Source organism: Rhipicephalus microplus, chromosome 9, assembly GCF_043290135.1.
Source record: "Rhipicephalus microplus isolate Deutch F79 chromosome 9, USDA_Rmic, whole genome shotgun sequence".
Lineage (NCBI taxonomy): Eukaryota > Metazoa > Arthropoda > Arachnida > Ixodida > Ixodidae > Rhipicephalus > Rhipicephalus microplus.
Genome location: NC_134708.1, coordinates 65,787,518 through 65,805,791, shown reverse-complemented (window position 1 = coordinate 65,805,791; position 18,274 = coordinate 65,787,518). Strand labels below are relative to the sequence as shown.

Genomic DNA, 18,274 nt, shown 5'->3' with positions numbered 1-18,274 from the left:
GTGTTAGACCCGACCTGTGAAGGTAAAATCTCAATGAAGGGACTCGACAACGCAGCCTGGTAATTACTATTTGTTCCTTTCTTGATGAACACCACTTGTTCTACCAAGGGAATTTTAGCTGTGGGTAGTCTAATACAAACAGAGGAGATTTTTCGAAGTTATTGGCCGTTGTGCGTTTTTCAAAGCGTGCTGCTCTGATATATTTCGAAGTAGGCAAAATAGGTAAAACAGGACCATCAAGGGAAGATACAGCTGGTACATCTGCATGCTCATTGAGAGCTAAACCTCTATGGCCTGGTACCTAAACTAGTCGAACGAGTCGCACATGTCTAGGAATGAGCGAGTAGAAAGTTTCTAAGGTACGCGAAAAAGTTGGTGAGCTTAAGGTAGTACAGACCAAGAGACAGTCTGTTAGAAGAATCACCGATGATAGATCTTGCGGCACTTTACGCAATGCTAGGGCTATTGGCAGTAGCTCAGCTTGGTAAATAGGGGTAAAATCAGGTAATCGAATTGAGAAAGCCCAATCTAGAGAGGATGATACGATTCCTACGCCAGCCTTCTCTTCATAAACAGAAGCGTCAGTCGCTATCACAATGGGTGTTTCTAGATTGGCCGAAGGATCTTCCAAAATTCTATTTATATACTGGTATGGTAAATTTTTTGCATTCATGGGATATATATCGTCCAATTCCGTCCTAATTGCATCTACAGTGTTGAGTGCAAGTATTTCCCAAAAATAAACTCCTAAAGGCTCCAAAAGTTTCTGTGTATATATTACTTGAGGGCACCGTAATTTAGACCATTTGTAGTTGAAAAATGAGGTCTGCTGATTAATGAACACATACTGTGACCTCCGCTGAGGTAATGCATAGATTTTAAGGAATGTACGTATTGTTAGAATATGAAATCTTTTGATGAGAGAAGGCAGGCGGGATTTTTCGCATAAGATATTGTTCGCAACATATTTAGGTAGCCCTAGGCATAAGCGTAAAGATTCGCGTTCTAACAGAATCAGTGGTCGAATTTTGTAGGCCGAAGAGCCAGAAAACAGAACACAGCCGAATTCTAATATCGGTCGATTGTACATGCAATATAGGGAGTTTTAGAATACCGTTTGCAAGTGCTGCGGGCGTTGCGGGTGTAGCGGGTACCATATGAGTTTTAGAATAGCGCTTGCTCGGCTGCGATCCGCAACGCACGCTCGCAGCGACACCGCAGCCTCAAAACCAGCGCTTGCGGGCCACATGTGGGCCGCCATTACCGCACGCAATTTCGGATTTTTTGCGTGCGGTCCGCGAACGCGAACGCCGACTCGCGTTACGACGCATGCGCAGTGGCAGCGACAACACCGCAAGGGCTCGCGGTGCGCTATTCTAAAACTCTCTAATATCATGACGAGCACGTCTCTCCTAAAACCGGCACGATAATTACTGAGCCTGCGCAGCATCCCTACCGCACGTGCTCCTTTAGCAGCCGTGTTTTCTATGTGGGGACTGTACAGTTAGGTGTTTCGGTGTAGGTTACCCCAAATACCTAACTGACTCGACCTGAGGTATGGCATCTTGTAGGTACATTAATGAAATTCGCACTGCGGCATTTTGTGCGAAAACTATGATTGTACTTTTGTTTGTATTGTGGCATAGGTTGATATCCTCCAGCCACGTTTCCAGGCTATTCATGTATGTCTGCAGAATCAGATACAGTGTGTGAATGTCCGCCGACGCAGCGAAAAATGCGATATCATTGGCATAAACATAGACCATTACATCTTGCTGTATGGAAATGGTACATAGTAGTGCATTAAATATTAGGGGGATAGTACGGACCCTCGCGGTATACCTCTCGTTCACCTATATATTGAAGAGTTGACACCAGATTGCGAGCAGTAAAATTCTCTATCACCTAAGAAAGCATGGATCCAGGCCACAAAGTATTGAGGCAGTCCTAAGCTCTGAAGCGAATCTAGCAGTTTCACATGCTCCACGCTATCATAGGCTTTTGTGATATCTAAGGTTACCAAAGCTGAGTGTTGTTTCTGATATCAAGCAAGTTGAATTCTGCTGTCGAGATCCACGCACACCCAATGGAACAACCACGTCTAAATCCAAGAATCCAATTTGACATGGACTCAGTGTCAATTTTTCTGACATCCATCGATCTATACGTCTAATAAAATTCTTTCAACAAATTTTACTAGGTTCTGTGTAAGTGCAATGGGCCTGATATTATCTAAGGTAAACCCAGCGCCTTGCTTTTTTAATAATGGAATAACTTTTGTCATTTTCCAATTGGGTGGAATCTAAGAGCTTCTAAGTAAGTAATTAATAATTTCGAGTAGGCCAAGTGGGTATACTTTATGTACTCATTTTATCACCGACGTCGTCATGCCATCAGGACTAGGAGCAGAATGAGGTAGTGTTCTGACTACGTTTGCTAGTTCTGCAGGTGTGACCTCTTCAAAATCCTCAGCCCTATGGAGGACTGGGCTTGATTGATTGATATGTGGGGTTTAACGTCCCAAAACCACTATATGATTATGACAGACGCCGTAGTGGAGGGCTCCGGAAATTTCGACCACCTGGGGTTCTTTAACGTGCACCTAAATCTGAGCACACGGGCCTACAACATTTCCGCCTCCATCGTAAATGCAGCAGCCACAGCCGGGATTCGATCCCGCGACCTGCGGGTGGGACTGGGCTTGGTATGAGAGAATTGTCGTAAAGCGACTTTTTAGGCCCTGAGACATATCTTCGAGAAAGGCCTTCACTTCAACTGGTGATGACACTACAGATTATACATTTCTTAGAACCGGAAGAACTTCATTTCTCTTCAAGTGAAGAAGTATTTTCTATTGACCGGCTTTGAAAGAAACTCACATCGGTCGTTGTTAAATTTGTCCATCGCATTAGCGATAGTTCTCTTATAAATAGCGGCCGCATACTTATAATCACTTTTGCTCCTGGGACACTGGTTGAAAATTAATTTTTTCCATGCAGCTTTTCTTATTCTATAAGCCCGCGAACAGTCTGCATTCCACCAAGGGTTCGTAGATGGTTTGGAGCTTTCAAGGGTGAATTTTTGAATTATTTAACGACTCTTTTAAAATGTCGCCTATTCTGATGGCGTGTACTTCCGCATCATTAGTTTGGTTAGATAAAGCGCTTCGTAATGATTTCTCGAATGTATTAAAGTTTACATGAGTAACCGATTATCTGTTCTTGGAGGTTATTGAACATACTACCTCGAATAACATTCGTCTATGGTCACTACTTGTTCCCGAGTTAATCGCAGACCATGAATAAATGGACAGGTTAGCGTTAGAAAAAGTTACATCAAGCACCGAGGAGGACTGATTACACATCAAAGTAGGAGTTTTTGTGTTTATGCATATGAAGTTATTCTTGTTCACCCAACCCCAAAAACGTTTGCATTCAAATCAGTTTTAAAACCCCACGAAATACGATGAAAATTGAAGTCACCTACTAATACAATATCTTTTTGGCAATAGTGAACTGCAATATCTAGAACGGAAGAATTTAGAACACCCGCAGGAAAATAAGCATTAATAAATGAGAATGGGAGAGACCCAGGAATAGTAATGCTTAATGCTAAAATCTCGTTTTCCGAAGTCATTGACTGATAAATAATTTTAGCTTTATGGGCAATTTTAGATGAGATAAATATTGCCAAATCTCCTCCCCGAGTTTGACGAGCTAGACGAAGTGTGTGGTAATTTTTAATCCTAAATTACTTATTTTCCGCAAGCCAAGTTTCTTGTGAAGCAACAATATCAGGCGAATAATTATCGCAACGATGAAGTAAGTCTATAGCTGCTGAAAAAAAATTGAACGGCAATTCCACCGTAGTACTTTTAAATTCCCCACTTTGAAAAGATACCAGCAGCACTCACTGCTTTATCTAAGATGCTATCATTTAAAAAATCCTTTTTTGATGGATTTTCCTTTTGATATCTCTTATTTCTTGATTTAGGACTAACTGAGGAGCGTTGTGCCTCAAGAGAAGCACGTCGTTTAATAATTCTTGAGTCAAAGTTAATTTGTTCTGGTTGTGGGAATGGGAGCCTGAGCTCCTATCCAAGTCTTGCACAAGAGGTACAATTATTCTACGGTCAGAGTTCGGCGTGTCTGGCTTTGACTTCGAAGGGCCTCATTCCAATGGAATATCAGTAACCTCAACTTGTGAGAGTAGAGAAGGGGGCACGGTAGGTTGGTTACCTCCCTGCAAGATTTGAGTCAACTGAGTGCTCACTATTTGTGCCAATGACTCCGTTAGGCTAACGATTAGAGAATCCATAGGCTTCGTCATGGCCCTTTCCACCGTTGATGTTATTGAATCAGGCAACGACGACTCAAGCGTCTGGTTTGCCCGGTTGGCAACGGTGGCATAACCACGTGAGCGCTCAGAGAGAATAGATCAGGCCTCACGCCGGGAGCATCGTTGTTGTTCGATGATCTCTAGAAGTTGCAGCTCACATGTCCTCATGGGGCAACTTTCATCGTCAGCCGCGTAATTTCCTCTGCATAGACAGCATCTCATCTATTGGGTTGGACATTTATCGGGTATATGTTGGTCAGTACATGTGCGACACCTCGCATCCGATCTACATCCCTTGAGGATATGCCCATACCTCCAGCATTTTCGCACTGCGGTGGGCGAGGAGATAGTCAATCTACAAAACAAATTAGCGGCAAAAGTCACGATTCTGTGGGGGCCTTTTTGTTCTCAACGTTTCGCGAGCATCGAAATACAGACACTGCTCCTGCAGCCGCAAACATTTCAAGTATTTCGGGTGGTGTAAGGCTCAAGTCCACTCCTCGAACTAGTCCCTTCACACAGGCCAAATGAACAGGTATGAAACAGCTCTCCGGATTTGAGGCAAACGTTGTTCATTTTAGGAGATCTGTGATGCAGGCCTAGTCCGGAGACCAGCACAGGATGCCTCCACGTCCAAATTAACGCACCTCAGTAATCATTTGGTAATAATCGGAAATCTTCCGGAGTACTTCCTGCATTACTTTTGGATTTTTCATGCGAATAGACTCGCCGTTGGTCGGAACCAGGGCCACAGGAACGCTCTTCAGACCATTGCGCAAAAACAGATCGATTGGCAAATCGCTGTTAGGAAGGGAAGCCGACCAGGCAGAATATGCCTGGCCGGGAGAGGAGAGATCAGGTTGATAGGCTTAACAGCACCACCCGATCTGGCCGCACACCCACAGGACCAGGCACTGCGCCGTGCTCCCGACCGGGTTGCAGAAATTAGGTGCCTTTTGTCATCTTCTAACTACTACCATCACCACCCACAGGAGGAAGCACGAAGGTGCCCTTGAAGTAGCAGCGGGGGTAGATCCCGAATTGAAACCGGACGCTCAGGCCTCGGAAAGCACTGGAGGAAGCATCAAGGAAAGCGAGGACAGCTCCAGGAGGTGCAAGAATCGTAGACGGGCGGAGCGCGTGGTGGAACGGTGTCAAGGGCGGAAAAGATTGGCGTGCGAACGTTACGCTGTTTTCTTGTTCTGCTCCAAGGGAAGCGTTGCAGGGACTCCTGCTTCGCTTTACTTCTACCTCTTCACGTAGACCACCTCGTGAGCTGAAATTGCACAGTATCCGGTACTACAATTATTATTATATAAAGTGTTCGCTGAAACATTAGTATTTTTCTTATTATTGCAAACATGTACTCCACTCCCCTCTGAAATGCCAAGCCACTCGAGTGTATTTGACATGATGAATGAATGAATGAATGAATGAATGAATGAATGAATGTATGAATGAATGAATGAATGAATGAATGCTAAGCACATGCTCATTCACCGAAAAGGCTAAGGCCGAAACCTGATTGGCCTTTTGACACGCTTCTTGTCGCAGTAATATTACGGTTAATATATAAGAAGTATTTGCAACTGTGTACCAATCATGTAACCAAACTTGCGCATTCTCGTTTCACAAGTGGGTTGTTGTCTTCATCACCATCATAAGCAACATGACCATGCTGATAGTAGGGTACACACCACTCCTATTTTTTTGTTCGATCCGCCCGGTCTTGTACATACTGCGTCCACGTTCATCCGGAAAACTTATCAAATCAAATGAAGGTTTAGTTTTATCTTGAAAGGTGTGGGCAAGTTGGGCGAAAAGCGAAACTGTTCACTTGAATAAAGCCCAAGCCCCCATGTACAGAGCATGCAGTCGAGAACACAAGCACATGCAAATACTATTTTAAAACCAATGATTCGCGTTACACACATGAAAGAAAAAAATCACAAATATTATCATAAAAATCATTTCAAGTGCTGTCGCTGGAAACCAAACCATCACGTTAAATATACAACAAAGAAAAAAAGTAATGTGACAATTGAAACCATTCCTTCCATAATTACCACAATAAAAATGTACAGAATATGTGTAAATGTGAATAAGCACCGCAAAGCAATCGTAAAGCAAAATACTTTTTCATAAATGAATGCAAATGTTACATTCTTACATTTTGCGTTTGCGGTGCACCCAAACGTGCACCGCAAAAAAACAAAAGTCACTTTTCATGAAGATATATGCCACGCTTCTCCGTTGTGTGATGGGATATGGTGTCGCGACAGTGTCAACATATCCAATCGCACTGCGGCCGACGTGGGAAGAAAAGCGAGTGCCATTGAAGCATGGCTAAAATTTATCGCCTCTCTGATCACTCTCGAGGAATTTACACTAATACCTTTATTTCTCTGTATCCACGCCCATGGCGGAATTAAAAAGATTACCTGTAGGTATAAAAGCAGCATTTCTGCAACATAGAGCCAATTACAGACAATTCGCTAAATTAATGGATGCGAAGAAGGGGCATTTCATAAATTCACTGCAATACCAGCTGCCTCGTCAAACAGGCTAACTTCACTTCCACCTTTCCTATACACAGCGAAACTACCAAGAAAGGCACTTGCATATGCGAACGAAGGGCAGTGAGCACATAACTTTCACGGCAGAAACTAACGACCTACGGTTACTTCGACTGTTAGAAAATAGTGTCACTATTGATGTACATACAAGCAGATTCGCCGCTTTGAGGCGTCAGAGATGGTGCGTCGCTGTGATGTAGTACTCATTTCAGCATTCGCGTAGGCAGAGGAGGAGGTGTTTGAACTCTTTTCGAAAAATTTCAGGTTTTATATGTATATACATGCACATATAAAAATGAACGTACGAGCATACAAAAAATATGTATCAATATCTTCCCCCTTTCCTTCGCCGACTGGCGGAGACCGAAGTGCGCGAAAGAGACAGTGAAACAGTATAGGAAAGCAGACGCGGAAGCGCGACAAAGCGAGGCTGCAAGCCGTTTCCACAGCAACGACAGAGATATCTTTCATTGGCTGCTTTGCAGCTGGCTTGCGTTTTGTTCCTTGAATTTTCGGTGCTCGCCACTTTCCTATCAAACAAAAAAAAATGTCTGGCCTGATAACATGCTGACGATTCTTGAGATGAAGTGGCGGGAGCACGTCGATAATACAATCGAGAAGAATGCCAGATTTAAAGACAATTTTTGTGAGGCGAAACAACTCTTTTTGAACCCGTTCTTTCTTCAGTCTACTCTGTTTTCCCCATCAGCATATTATTATCTGGTGTTTTACGTTCCAAAACCACAAGACTATTATTTTGAAGGACGCCGTAGTGGAGGGCTCCGGAAGTTTTGACCAGGTGGTGTTCTTTAACGTGCACTGCAGTATCGGGCAGTTCACCACCCGCTATCATTTCACCTCCATGGAAATGCGACTACCCCAGCATGGATCGAAGCCGCGACCTTTGGGTCAGTCGCCGGGCTCCATAACCTCTACTCCATTGCAGCGCTCCCCTGATCAGCATATCGAAATATAATCAATGACACACTAGTTTTGTTACCCCACCGTGGTGGTCTAGTGACTGAGGTACTCGGCTGTTCACCCGCAGGTCGCGGGATGGAATCCCGGCTTTGGCGGCTGCATTTCTGATGGAGGCAAAAATGCCAGGGCCCATTGGCTCAGATATGGGTGCGTGTTAAAGAACCCCAGGTGGTCCAAATTCCCGCAGCTTTCCCCTACAGCGTCTCTAATAATACGGTGGTTTTGGGACGTTAAACCCTACATATCATATCACTAGTTTCATTACCGCAATGCCACTTTATGCGCCGTTCAAAGAGTAATCACTAAAGCGAAGTTAAGGCATGGACACATGCATGTCGTCTTTACTGCTGACATGCCCGGGACAGGTATTTATGTCAGCACATAATACAATAATATACAACAGCGTTTATGAAAAAAGACGAGAAAGAGAATTCAACGCCAGCAAGCGTTTTTCGTGTTTAAGCTCTGCCTATAGACTCAATGAGCCAAGCTCAACATTGACTCCCCTCCGCAGGCCGCACAGTGTTCGCGAGCCAAACCCAATGATGGTTCATCAAACAATTGAACAGATCAAACGTGCAAGACTTGTTTACCTCAAGTTGACAACCAATGTCTCGATGCTCACTGGAAAGAAAAGAAAAAAAAATGACGGTGCTGCATCGAATTTTGCCTGCAGTATTATATTACATTCGAATGTAGTAGCCACTTTTTCACCGATGTTTTTTTTATATAAGTGCGATTCTGCGTTCGCTTAACGTGTATATTAGTCACCGATAGCCTGTTCAAGCAACCTTCCTTCATGAACAGTCTTTGATAATTCCTTAAACCTACATTTGAGGACAGTAAAAACGCTGTGCGTTTGGCGGCAGTGATGTGATATCGTTCACATTTCGTGAACTTTAACCCAAGGCTGGCAAAAATTAAGTAGTGCAGTTGTCCTACCGCAGAATGAATATTTCATTTTTTCTGTTTTAGCGCTACAAGTTTTGTATTGAAGATTTACTCTAGAGTAGAGCTGTACGCCGCCGTGTCACGCTACCGCCGCCGCCGCCTGATTTCCCCGCGCCGCTTGGCGCCGCCGCCGAAGTTTTCAGAGTGGGCATTGCGCCGGCAAAGCACAATTCGTTGTTTTTTTAGGGGCGAAGCTCCTTATGGCGTGGCTTGGGCGTCTCTCGTAGAAGGTAACCACCAGTGGCACATACCCGAAATAGGTATAACCTTTGACCTCCAAGGTGGTGCCGGTGAGAGATTTCTTCTGTGCGTTGTTTAACAAAAAAAAATAGTGCTCAATGTACATGCCAATGGCAGCTAATGGGGAATGAGAGACAGGAGCATTCGGCTTTTAGTCAACGCGCACGCTTCGATCCCCATTAGCAGCCATTGGCATGTACATTGAGCACTGTCGGACAAGAAAGAGTTGCTACATTATACTCGCTGGGTGTAACCTCCTTAGTTTTAGAAAGGTTTAGTGAGCGTTGAGCCGCAGGGCCATGAATACAATGAACTAGTATATACCATGAATGAATACGAGGCGGTTAAAGGGGTGAAGCAGATACGAAACGCAAGCCGTCAGAAATCAAGAGCTGAATCCTCCTGCCTCTCATTTCACATAAGCAGCCACTGGCATGTACATTGAGCACTATCTGACAGGAAACGATTGCTACGTTATACTCGCTGGGCGCAACCTCCTTGGTTTTAGAAAGGTTTAGCGAGCATTGGGCCGCAGTTGCATGAATACAGTGAACTAGTTTATACCAGGAACTCAAGGTGGTTGAAGGTGGGAAGTAGACCCGAAGCGCAAGCCGTAAGAAAGTGTGCGTGTGCCACCTCTCGTTTAGTCCTTGGAATGTCCACTGAATGGCGGTGCTTCTATATGGGGAATATATGATAAAAAGATGCGAGATGGTGGGACTTGGAGTGTTGAATAGATGGACGAACGGACACACAGACAGATGCATGGATGGACGCATGAACGGACACAGGGGCGGATGCATGAACGAACGCAGGGACGGGCGCACGAACAGACGCATGGACGGTCACACAGACGGACGCATGGACGGATGAATGCTTCGCCCAACTCTCCATCATTCACTCCGTGGATACGCTGCCATTTTTTAAGACGATAGTCTTTTTGGGGAACCTTCGACGCAAAAAATTCGGTCTGTCTGTTAGTGTGCTTAGAAAATAATTGGCAGATCCCACGTACAGTGGGAATCAATGATATGCGAAGCACGAATAAGAAATGTTGATATGTCACTTCAAAATCAGCACAACGTTATAACGTTGTGCTGACAGTAAACCAATTCTGACCCTTAAGGGTGTAAATGAGCTTGTCGCCAGACGAACACCCTTTGCTCCCTATTGGGTGTTCAAAAAAGGGTGCTGAGAAAGGGTGCAGAGCTCAGCACCCTTAAGGAAAGGGTGCAGAGCAAAAATTTTGAAGGGTGTAATGAGTGCACCCTTTAAAAAAAGGTGCTGTGATGTCATAACACCCTTTCAAATGGGTGCTGGAAGGGTGCTCCACATCGACGTACCAGTGGGCCAAATCTAGGATTGACGCTGGAGATGGCTAAAAATGCAGATTGCTGTATACTCTGTAGACCATGTTGAGTGACAGCCCACATACAGTTTGTTAGTACTTGAACACGTGTACTAAGTCGTCCATTCCACCCTGAACACGTGCACCATGCACGCGGCCGGCCCTCCACAGAGTGCCTTCCGCAGGCGCTTATGAAACTAGCACTGAAACACAGTGACAGCTCTAGGTGGGGCTTTTGCATCATCGTCTTTTAAAACACAGTGTCTCTGCAGTGAAGCTACTGGTAAATTGGCTCCAGTGTTTTGCTTTCTCTATGTGTAGGCAAATAGAGAATCCGGCACTGTTATCGAGAAGTGCTGCAATTGTGCCTTACCCTGTCCAGGTGCTGTTCCTCATGTTTTCGTTTTTGGCTGCTCTGGATAGAACAAGCTGCACTTCTAAAGAACAGTGTCGAATTTTAGATAAGCTGGTACTGTTGCAAGAGCAAAGTTAGCTTCACCACAAAGGAAGTGTGATTTGGCAAAGCCGTTGTTCTCCAGCAGTCAACAAAGTGGAGGCCCACTTACAGCTGTCTGTACGTTTGTGTACTAGTTACCAAAGTGCCCTCGAGAAGCACTTGGCAGAGTGCCGAATGCATGGTGCAATGTTCAAGGTGGAAGTAGACAATATGTAAATATATACCTTAAAGCAAGCTATATTGAATAAATATGTGTGTTTTAATAATCATGAAATTGATCCCAGAGTGCGTATATGGCCTGTGCTACACATTTTTGGTCCAGAATGAATGTAATCTATTCAAGGCCCCTTGCTGCACACATGCATGCACAATTAATGGATGCTTGGTCATTATACAGACATGCATGCCTGCAAATTAAAAATTCACAAGTTTCGAATACTGGTGATTATTTCAAATGCCATATACTCACTTTGAAAGACACACAGATAATATGCACTAAATACAGAACCTTACCACATTGCGCTCTTTTAAATTATGTGTAGCAGACGTGAGTTTTATGCATGTGAGAATGCAAGATATTAGGCCCCAACAAAAATTTATGACAAATAAATTAACATGATGCCAATAGTCACTATTTTATTGTACATAGCATACAACCGAAAAAGATTGACAATAGTAAACATGAGCTATGACCTTCTGCATCGATTGTAATGGTGAGATCTTTGTGAGTGAGGATCAATCTTCTGTTTTTTCACATCTTTTTTCTTACGAGTAGACATCTTTTTTGTGACGAGACTTCTTTTTTAACTTTTAAGATTCTGACTTCCCTCCTTGCATAGTAGGTAACAAATAAGTTATTCAGAACAACAAAATATAAGTTAGAGGCACCAGCAGTCCAAAGGCGCTTATTGAGGGTGTTGCCAGTGCCCACAAAATTGAAAAAGAAAATAGATAGGAGAGTAGGTGCGTGGTAAAACATGTGGGCTTATATAACATGCTTTGGTCATCATGCTAAAAGCCTCGACTACAAACTTGCTCAAGGCCTATTTACAGCTCTCCTTTTATATATGTGCGTGTGTTTCTAAACTTGTGTGTTACAAAATCACAAATATTGGCAAAGTAATGCAAGTGGTGTTGGATTAATATAATGTGATCATTTAAACACTTGCACAATCCATCTTCAGCTGCCCAGGCGACTTTGGTTCCTTTTACAAAAGTGTGGTCAGGGCGCTCCTTCTCTACAGCACATCCGCACCCGGAAGCCTAAAATAAAGACAGAAGTAATCACTAAGAGTTTCACAAGACAGACTGTCCAAGATACAATATGCGTTGTCATGCTGGAGTGTCCTTAGTTCGATGTGAGTAGAAGTCAGCATCGAAATTCGCTTTGTTTTCAACGGAAAACATGCTTGTTGGAGGTCCCCCAGGCAAAAAACTGTGTGAACAACTTGACATTACCTGGGGGCCTACAGAGGATAGCACGTACAACAGATTTCACATAAAAAACAAACAGCATAGTAGAAAGGAAATTTATACACAAGAAACATCTGAGCAATGACTCAGCATGATGCACACGTGAAACATGAGTTAGGTTTGAGTAAAAAAGCTATTCATCAAGTGATTGCGCACATCCGATTTGAACAAATCGAATAAGGCACTGAAGTTAATTAGGGTTTTTGAAGAATTGTAAAGTGCCAATAAGCAATATTCTAGTCTAGCTCTACAGTAGTGTGTCATGTATGTAGTACTAGTATTTACAATAGTGTGTCATGTATGTAGTACTAGTATTCGCCTGTTAGGTATGCTGTAGTCATGAACATATTCAGTTTTCCTAATACCTTAAACTTATTATGTTGCAGTCCAGCTGTTCATGTTCAATAAATAATTGTTTATGGTAGCATTTAGGTTACAAAATTGATGCTAAAAATTTGGCAGACCCCACATACTTTGGGAATCTATGTTATGCGAAACACGCATAACATGTATTTTAATTTTTTTATTGAGCGATCTTATGAAGTGGAGCTCAATATAGGTACAAATTCTCGCACACACATACGTTAAACAGCCGCATATGTTTCATTTGTTATGGGGAGATGTCACACCTTTGACAACATTAGCAGTTATTTGCTGTTTCGTTACGATGCCAACAGAAACATGGATATTAGCCACACTAGGAGTGGTAGGCTGGTATGAAGCACTGGTGTTTGCGCTGGCACTCGCGATGATGGTAGCCCTCAACACTGCTACACAAATACTTCACAGGATGGTGCCTGACTACAGTTTACTTCGACTCGACCTAACGGCTGCATCATAGGAGTGCACGTGTAATGGTTATAAAATTTGATAGCCACTACTGCAACGGCAGTTGATGTTACACAAACATTTGAGACTATTTGGAAAGTATAACCGAGGCCGAGCATGGCTCTGTGGTAGAATACCTAATTACCAAGCAGAATATTAGGTTTGGATTCCTGCTAGGACACTTGACTTTATTCTTTGCATTCATTTGGTCAATGCTGCCTATGTCAGCTTTTTAACAAGATAGCGTTGAAGAGCTCGTGTCGCAGAAAACCCGCCGCCGGCGTCTGCCCCGTTGGTTGTGAGCAAAAAATCAAGTTACCTAGTTTCCAGAAACTCAAAATTTCTACTTATGACCTAATGGAGGCACGCTAATTGCTGCAAAACAAAACCACCAAGTTGACTACTAGACACTCAACACAGGGCTTAACACACGGAAGTCTATTGACATCGGCCAAAAATTAACGTTAGATGTACAGCGCTATTCCATTTCCCCATTTCATGAACTACACAATGCCATGATAATTGTACCCTGGTATTTTTGGTGGGCTATATCGCACAAAAAATGCAAGGATTATGTCAAAAGAATGGCATCAAATTTTACCGGCATGTCATCGAAATAGAGACACAGGCTACTAGTCTTATTTATAATGCTAAGAGTATTTAAGGTAAAGGCATTGAAGATAGCTGGTGGCCTTTTTCACTATCTAGGTATCAAAATTCTGCCATGTCAGTCATAGTTTACTGACTTTGCAAGCTCAAGAAAAGTGTGGCTCTGAAGGCATCAACACAGCGTTTTGCCAAATCTTTTAAGAAGGCAGTCTTTAAAATTGCTAATGTTTCTCTTTTTTTTTTGCTATAAATTTCATGGTTTGCATCCAAATGTACCTCCATCCAACTTGTTTTTTTTTTTTTGCATTCGTGCTCTCACTAACTGCTTACCTTGTCTTGTCAAGTGTTCGTTGACATAAATAGGACTACTTGATCTAAAAGGAAAGGCCACTGTAGACAGACGTAAGTTTTTTGTCTTATCCAGAACATTTCATTTGTAACATCTTTCATAATGCACTACTATTTTTTTTTCAAACTAGGCTTGTTTGTTCCTACTCTGTCTGCAGTGTCAATATCATCACGAGTAATGGTTTTTCCATCATCGCCCAAAAATTTCGGACAGCGTCAAAAGAAAACCCTCATCTGAGACGCCTTTGATGTCGGATAGTTCAACCTTGAATACAGTGTAAATTCTTCAATTTTCATCTGAAGTTGCTTATTTTCACCTGGAAGTTTTTTGTGCCTGTTTCAAGGTGTGACAGGCTTTTCATGCAAAGCCTTTATTTCTAAAGAGAGCGCGTTGACACTGTCACCACCTTCATTCCACACTTCTTGAAGGACCAAAGTTCAGTATGAATTTTGTGCTTGAAATCCTCTGTTTACCATGACAAACAATTCACAGGAAACATTAGAACTCTTGCTTGGCAGGAGTGCATGCAGTAATACTAACACAATTAAAGCAGGAAATAAATGTCTCACCTGTGCAAAAATGATTTTGGCAAGCACTGTGAAGACCACACACACTGCTGCCAAACTGAGGAGAATATGAAGAGCACTTCATATAAGTAGGCAGCATCCAGTAGCTTGGTGAGGCACAGCGCATAAGCAGGTTGAACAGAGCTGATGCTTGAAAGAATGGTTCAGAGTTCGCTGGTGCTTGGGCTCCTTGACCTTGTCAGGAAATTTCCTTGAGCAGCCTCACTCAAATGAAATGACAGACCGTGCCGAAGAATTTCTGCACCAGTGCAAAAAATTATTTTAGTGAGGTTTGTCTAGACTGCATGCGCTGCTTGCCGAATTGCAGTGAATGGCTAGAAATGCATGGCCAACATATATTTAGTGGCACGCAACTGAGAAATACAAAAAGGGCATGCTGCAGTATAAATACAACGAAAAACATGCTGCTGCAGAGCTTTTCATGTCGATGTCATACATGTGAATTTTCATTCACCTTTATAGCTCACTCATGCACGAAGATGAAGTTAGAACTTTTAGATGAAGACACCCCCTTTTAGCTGTATCAACTGCACGTAATTAAGAGATAAACATGCGTGAGTAATGCTGCTGCCTGCAATCGATAAATTCTTTTCTTGAAGCTGACCAAATATATGCACGAGTGCATCCATAGAGGCACATTTGCATTTCTGTATTTATGATACCCATGTGATGTGTTTCTTAAGTAAATGCCATGCAATATGCACCATATGAATATTTTATTCCGTAAAATTGCAATACCACTACATATACATGTCCGTATGTGCATATGCATCCACTGCAGATAAAGCATAAAATTAAAGCAATACTGACACATGAATTTTTTACCAAGGTAGTGGAGGGCTCCAGAAATTTCGACCACCTGGGGTTCTTTAACGTGCACACAAATCTGAGAACACAGGCCTACAGCATTTTCACCTTTATCGAAAAAGCAGCCAGCAAGACCGCAATATCATCCTGCGACCTTCGGGTTAGAAACCGAGTACCTTAGCGACCAGACCACTCCGACAGGACTTCAATCTCCCTGTTCCCCCGTGTAGGGTGATAGACCGTCTTTGCTGGTCTGGCTAACCTCCCTGCCTTTCCTTCTCTACCATTTATTCTCATGAGTTCAACGAATAAAGCTTCCTTCAAACGGCTAACATTCGGACGTTTATAATTTGCCTGAAATTGAGTACACTAAATGAATATTGTGTGCTGCTTCATAGTGATCATTGATCTAAATTGTTCTGGTTGGCTAAAAAGGCACTACTCCTCACTTCTAATCAAACAGCACAAGCTGTCTAATGACCATAGGGGAAGAAAAGTGGAAACGCTAAGACAAAACATCAATCTTGAACCCCATGCCATCACAATGAAGCAGGCAAGCTTCTGCAATATTGACCGGCAACCAGGATCTCAGACACTGCAGATAGCTACATAACGTAATGGTTTCCCAACATGACGTAAAGGCAGCAGAATCACATATTGCCTAACCTGCTTCATTATGATAACGATGAGACAATAACGTTATTGGCCTCTGTATGCTAATAACAATTTACCTTGCATATCATGTGACACTAACATTCAATATGACGTCATGAACCTTGCATCCTACCATGTGGTCTAAGTACGAACAAGGTGGTTTTAGTGACGTTGGTGCAAGGCAGTAAACAACAATCACTTGGGGAACATTATTTTTGATATTATTCAATTGGTCTGATGCATACATCTTCAAAAAACGGCAGTTTAGATTTGTTCATTCTTAGATAAATACAATGTCTAAGTTTGCATGTCAGCAGCAACATATGCACGCATACTGTGATGTATAACCTTATTGTGGTTTGAGCAATAAATTAGCCATTCATACACTGCACATATCACAGGTCACTTGTAAATCTGCAGCGAGGTCATAAAGAATTTATGATATCAGATAAAGCATTACACTTGTATTCGAAAGTGTCATTGGAAGCTTTGGTATAACTTAGTTTTAGAATGTTTGTAGACGTATAGGTATTCGGCAAAGTTTTAACTCTAAAGCGGGCTGCAGCACCCTCAATTCTTTTACAAACCAGAAGAATGCAATGATATGTGAGCAGGGGGGAACAAGCAGTACCACCAAAATTGCACTAGAACGAGTGAACTACTGCTCAACCTAGCGCTTGCACAGCTAAGGTACGGCTATTCGGCCACTCATAGAGAAAATGTATTGACCCAGGCGTAATTGCACGCTTTGAGAACCACACCTACAGCACGCTGTGTCAAGTTTACGCACACTTAATTAAGCTGAATATCATGGTAATTTAATATTATACGTGCCCGGTGGATGCAAACACATTTGGTCACACAGGAAAACACATCTACCTTATAGTAGTCACACACATTTAATGATCATGTAGCTGTTGAAAAGAGGACGCGTAACATATAAAACTTTCTTCATATACTTCTTTGGCACAGAAAACGAACAAGGCCGCGTAAATACCAACGCGGACACCACGTTATTCTTCTCCATTCTTCTAAATTCAATACGGAAAGATCTAATTCAACGCGAATCACCGGAATACTCCAACGCACGCGACACACAGACGACGCTTACGGCTTCCATGCGCCGTCCCCGAACGGCGTCCGGCGGCATTGCAAAAATATAGTGATTTATAGCGTGAAGAGCATCGCCCGCCGACTCACTGCATCACAGCGCACATTGCTTTAACATCCTTCCCCACAGAAAAAATTCATCCGCGCGTAACGTCCCTGAGCTTAGACTTGAGCCTAATGAAATCAGACACGCCAGCAGGCTCGCTACGTTAATAAAAACTCACTTATCGTCTACCAGCTAAAAAAACCTTAGTTCACAACGTTATTATACTACAGCGCTTTCAGTGTTAACCGCGGGAGGAGCATAACAGCCTGGATCGGGCACGCCGCGGCCTGGCCGGAGAAGCAAAAAACAAAGCGTCAACAGCAGAAACATCCACCTACCTTTTATGTTTGGCGAGCGCTCGACGGTACAAAGCAGCCGGTCCTCTCTTGAGTATAGTGCATCTTCGTAACAAGCAGCACCGACAGAACACGAAAGACAGCGCAAGCACACTTTGAACGACATAAAAAATCGACTTTAAACGCTCGGCACACGGCCGTTGCGGCCTCCAGGAAGATACCGCCATTTCTGTCCTGCTGACGCCACCGATCCGCATTTGCGCACATAAATTTTTATATGATAAGTAAATAGATTATTTCTGCTTAAATTTTAAGTAAAAATAGTGAAGATAGAAGATACGCTAGTGCGTATTGCATAGAATATTTTTTACCTTTGAAAATGACAAAATCACATTACGCGTAATTGCGCGAAATTTGAAATGTGAAAGAGCGCGCGAAATTTGAAACGTTTGCTTGCTTGTGTATTTCTTATACCGATACCTTGTTAACATCTGTACATTGGTTGAGTGGTTAAGCTGGCTGTTAAAAACAGTGTCAAAGCGGTTGTATATTAGTACAAAGTACAGGCAGCAAGCAAAATTTGTCACATCAAAATAAGCGTATTAGTTGGCAAACAATATTTTA

General features: G+C 42.8%; 1 long non-coding RNA gene across 1 annotated transcript; it reads right to left on the bottom strand.

Moving 5' to 3' along the window:
- Window positions 1-11,510: 11,510 nt before the first annotated feature.
- On the bottom strand, window positions 11,511-17,906 carry LOC142771854 (uncharacterized). Its single transcript, XR_012886178.1, has 3 exons — window positions 17,693-17,906; window positions 14,720-14,975; window positions 11,511-12,154 (listed from the first exon to the last, which is right to left on the bottom strand). It is a non-coding gene; the product is annotated as an uncharacterized LOC142771854 (long non-coding RNA).
- Between the last annotated feature and the right edge of the window lie 368 nt (window positions 17,907-18,274).